Source organism: Herpailurus yagouaroundi, unplaced genomic scaffold (genome assembly GCF_014898765.1).
Source record: "Herpailurus yagouaroundi ecotype Mexico unplaced genomic scaffold, PumYag 61566, whole genome shotgun sequence".
Classification (NCBI taxonomy): Eukaryota; Metazoa; Chordata; class Mammalia; order Carnivora; family Felidae; genus Herpailurus; species Herpailurus yagouaroundi.
In genome coordinates, this window is record NW_024415901.1 from 1 (window position 1) to 4,412 (window position 4,412).

Consider the following 4,412-nt stretch of genomic DNA (forward strand, 5'->3'; position numbering starts at 1 on the left):
GGAGAACTTTCCCCCTAACTTCCTGTGCTTGTAAATTACCAATTTCGGGAAAGAACCCACCCAAATGGGGAGGAAGCCTGGGTTTGGGTTTGTTCAGTAGGGAACTTTCAGCTCAGGCAGGACTCCCAAGAAGCCACACCTGCGTTTGGGGCTGGGGGTTCTGGGGGAGGGAAGTTACTCTTACAGAGGGTGCTCAGCTCTGAACAGGCAAGTGTTCCCTCGGGCCGGTAAAGCCAGTTTCACCGTCAGCATCACCAACTCTCTCTTCACAGGTGGACACATGGGGTGGGGGTTGGGGGAGAAGAAGAGAGACCAACGGAAAGCAGGGCTCCAGCGACATCTGAGCCTCAGGGAAAGCAGGGGAGACAGAGTGTGGGGGGCCGGGCAGCACAGAGATCAGGAAGGGGTGCAAAACCCAAGCCTCCAGAAAAGTCATTCATGGCTAGGCTGACAGGAGAATCAGGAAGTGCTTGTGAATAACCACCAGGGAGGTGGGCGGGGCAGGGGCTGTGGCTCCCAGGTCACCTTCGTGAGATAGAAGAAAAAGCACCCGTTTGCCAGCGACACCATCTGTCCAAGCCTTCTCATAATAGACTGTAATTGTTAAAGATAGCTTTAGTCCTATCTGCTTGAAAGCTGTCTGTATACACAGTCTATGACGTCTGCAATGCAAAGGCTGTCTCCCGAGGCCTGCAGAGCCACACAGGTGGCCCTGGGTCCTCAGGCATCAGAGCTCGCTCCCTGGACAAGCTAAGGCTGGCCTGGCACCTGCTGATGAGGTTTGCAAACAGAATCATGGGCACGAAGCACCCACTGCATGCCGGTCATGTAGCAGGTGTCTGTGCGGTTTATGACATTGGATCCTCACACCAGCCTTAGACGAGAGGGCTTCTGTCCCCGACTGACAGATGAGAAAACAGGCCTGGAAAGGTTTGGAGACTTGCCTAAGGTCACGCGGGGAGGATGGGGCCAAACCGGGGCTCTCTGGCTCTCGGGAGTTCACCTACCCTAAAGCAAGAACAAATGCACCGCCCAGAGTAAAAGCCCAGCACCCAGCTCCGTGTTGCTGCTTCCTTTTCATTCTGCGTGTCACGGCCCACGGCCTTCACCCAGTCACGTGTGTCAGCCACTGCAGCAGCATGGGCTCAAGCCCAACAAATGGCCAAGGGAAAGAAGAACAGGTTCCCACAACAGTCAAGCTCACCCTGACGTCAGCCTCCTAAAGCTCATGTGACAGAGAACACCTGGCCAGGTGTGCTTGGGAGCCCATGCAGTCTCTCTCTCTCTCTCTCTCTCTCTCACAGAGCTTTTATTTATTTATTTATTTATTTATTTATTTATTTATTTATTTATTTTTAAATGTTTTTTTTTTATCATTGAGAGACAGAGAGACAGACTGCGAGTGGGGAAGGGGCAGAGAGAGAGGGAGACACGGAATCCAAAGCAGGCTCCAGGCTCCGAGCTGTCAGCACAGAGCCTGACACGGGGCTTGAACTCGCGAACCGCGAGATCATGACCTGAGACGAAGTCGGACGCTCAACCGACTAAGCCACCCAGGGACCCCTCTCTCAGAGCTTTTAGCATTTTTTTAAATTAATTTTTTAATGTTTATTTATTTTTTGAGAGAGCGAGAGCAAGCCGGGGAGGGGCAGGGTGGGGGGAAAGAGAAATCCCAAGCAGGCTCTGCACTATCAGCACAGAGTCCAAGGTGGGGCTCGAACCGATGAACTGTGAGATCATGACCTGAGCTGGAACCAAGAGTTGGACGCTCAACCGAATGAGCCACCCAGGCGCCCCTTGGCATTTTAAAAGCCATGCTTTCCAAAGCACACCGTGCCCTTTTCACCCACTCAAGACTGTAGTCCCTTTGTTTCAGCCACGATGGACCCTCACCCAGGCCTTGCCCAAGAGCCTCTGAGCACACGCATGCACTCAGGGTTGATTACCTTTCTCCTCAGACTCCAGGATTTCCTGCAAAACCAGGAATGAGGTGGACTGCTTGGGGGGCTCATTTAACTCCTGTTTCTCTTGGAGCATCTTGTAAACTTCAGATTCTTTGTCGATGACGAGTCCGCTTGGAGGCTGAGAATGGTCTAAACTGTAAAGAATGTTTGGAAATTCATTAGGACATGTCAGAAGTTAGAAAAAAATCACGAGGCACCCCTTTCCAAGTGAAGACACCCCTGAATCAAAGGGTAGATAGAAAGGATCCCATTGGACAAAGCCCTCTCTTAACTCAGCCGCAGACGTCCCACCAGTAGTATGAGGTATCTATAGTCAGAGCTGGTACTGCTTCAAGGCAGTAAGAGGCTACCTTCTCAAAGAGTTTCAGTAATTCAATTACTATTTGGCCTAATCCCATGGAATGGGAAAGCTCTGCTTCTTTCTTAATTACATAAACAACATTATGTCTAAAGAAAATTTAGAGGAGAAAAAATGTCAACCACAACCTGACCACTAAAAGCTCAGCTGGGTCCCCTCAGTACAGGCCTCATAAATTCTTCTCAATAAAGTACTGTTCCAATGTGAGGGAGGGGCTGAGGCCTGAGCTCGGTTCCCGAGGGCAGGAAAGGATGGCTCCCTGGGACAGGATGCCTCCCCGGGACAGGATAGGATGGCTCCCCAGGACAGGACAGCTCCCTGGGACAGGACAGGACGGCTCCCCAGGACAGGACAGGTCGAGCTGGGGCTGCTTCCCCCCAAGGCCTGTCCAGGGAGGAGTCTCTGCTGCCTGGTGTCAGAAGGGGTAACAGGGAGGGAGACCCTAGTCAGCTCTACCTGCAAAGTCTGTCCCGACCCCCGTCCTCAGCACCCCCCACCTCCGCCGCGTGTCCAAGCCACCGCCACCGACCGGCATCATGGACCACCCTCATCACTGGCCCCTGCACTGCCATCCTCTGCCTGGGACAGTCTTATTTCCAAACAGAGGCCACGTGATATATTAAACACAAGAACTGCACAGTGTTGTGATGTGGCTCCAAGTGACTTAGAACCAAATATTTACAGTTCTAATAACAAAATACAAGTTTAATCAAATTCATCTTCTTTGGCATAAACATTCATTACGTAAAGTTGAAAGGGCCTGGAGGATGTGATCTGTTCCCCTCTGCAAGCACACGGCCTGCCACCCCTTGCTCGCTCGGCTCTAGTCACACCAGCCTCCACGCGGTTTCCAGAACACGGCAGCCTTAGACCCTCTGCACTTGCTGCTCCCGGTGCCTGGAGTGCTCTCCCTCCAGATCGCCACATGGCTGCCATGTTTCCCTCCTGTCTCTGCTCAGATGTCCCGCCTCAGAGAGGGCTCCCGGTCCCCAGCTGAAAACAACCCGCCCACCCCCGTGGTCACCCTCTTCACTCTACGGCATCTTCCCCCACGTTGTTTCTCATCCCCGTCCTATGAATCCTACGTGCATCTGTTTCCTTATTGTCCCTCTCCCCCTAGACAGTGAGCCCCATGAGGACAGGGCCTTGGTCGGTCTTGTTCACCAGTACGTTCTTGACCCTGATCAGTGCATGGCACAGGGCCAGGGCTCAGCCGGTGTGAGGAAAGTGAAGGGCAATTGCCAAAGGGGTCAATTTGCTGCACTCTCTCTGCTCCTACGGGGTCACAGGGTACCCTACAGGGTCGCAGGACCTCCCAGGGGTGTGCCTGGGAAATGGCAGCCCAGCCTCCTGGGCCCAGATCAACCTTGTTTCTCAGGCTCAGTTGCTTTTCCAGAAGCTGCCATCCTCTAGGGAAGAGGGACAGTGCGCCCAACGGGGCCAAAGAGCAAACATCAGAAGGACGGACAGTTTACCGATGCAGGTGGATAGGTCTACGGGTCTGTGCGCAAGCAGGCTGTAACCTGTGGGTGACAGAGCTCTGTGCTACCCAGCCCGCCAGGCCACCTCCCAGCTGCGGCTCTCAGCAGCCCTTCTCAGCAAATCTAACCACTTTGTCTTTAGGGCCGAAGCCACTTCTCTAAGTGCAAGTGAGTTGTGCCAATGACATTTACTCCCTCGTTACCCACCCACTGTGTAGTTCATTCACGTTCCCTCTTAAAAAGAAAACAGGCATCTGGGTAATTACAGGGGTAATCCTCCCCAGGTTACCTCTCCCTCTCCTCTTTCTCTCCCTTTCCCAGTCAGCCTCCCAGTGGTGGGCGGGGGGCACTCGGGGTGCTCAGGTCCCCAGCTGGAAGCAGAGTCAGTCACATCAGTGAAGCTCCAAGATTGAGGGAAGGTCAAAACGGAAGTAGAAAGACGCATCAGCTGGTCACCTGCACTGGCTGCCGTGCAGGGAAGGGAAGCCAGCCACCGGCCCTGTCCACTGCTGCCGGTCCCTGCCTTTGTCTCTCTCCCTCCCGCCCACTGGGGACTGTGGAGCCTCCCATCCCCCAGGCAGGTGATGGGCCACCTTGAGGAGTGGTCTT

At 53.8% G+C, this 4,412-nt stretch overlaps 1 long non-coding RNA gene across 1 annotated transcript; it reads right to left on the bottom strand.

Moving 5' to 3' along the window:
* Positions 1–1,957: 1,957 nt before the first annotated feature.
* Positions 1,958–3,231, bottom strand: LOC121024236 (uncharacterized). Its single transcript, XR_005787648.1, has 2 exons — positions 3,195–3,231; positions 1,958–2,098 (listed from the first exon to the last, which is right to left on the bottom strand). It is a non-coding gene; the product is annotated as an uncharacterized LOC121024236 (long non-coding RNA).
* Between the last annotated feature and the right edge of the window lie 1,181 nt (positions 3,232–4,412).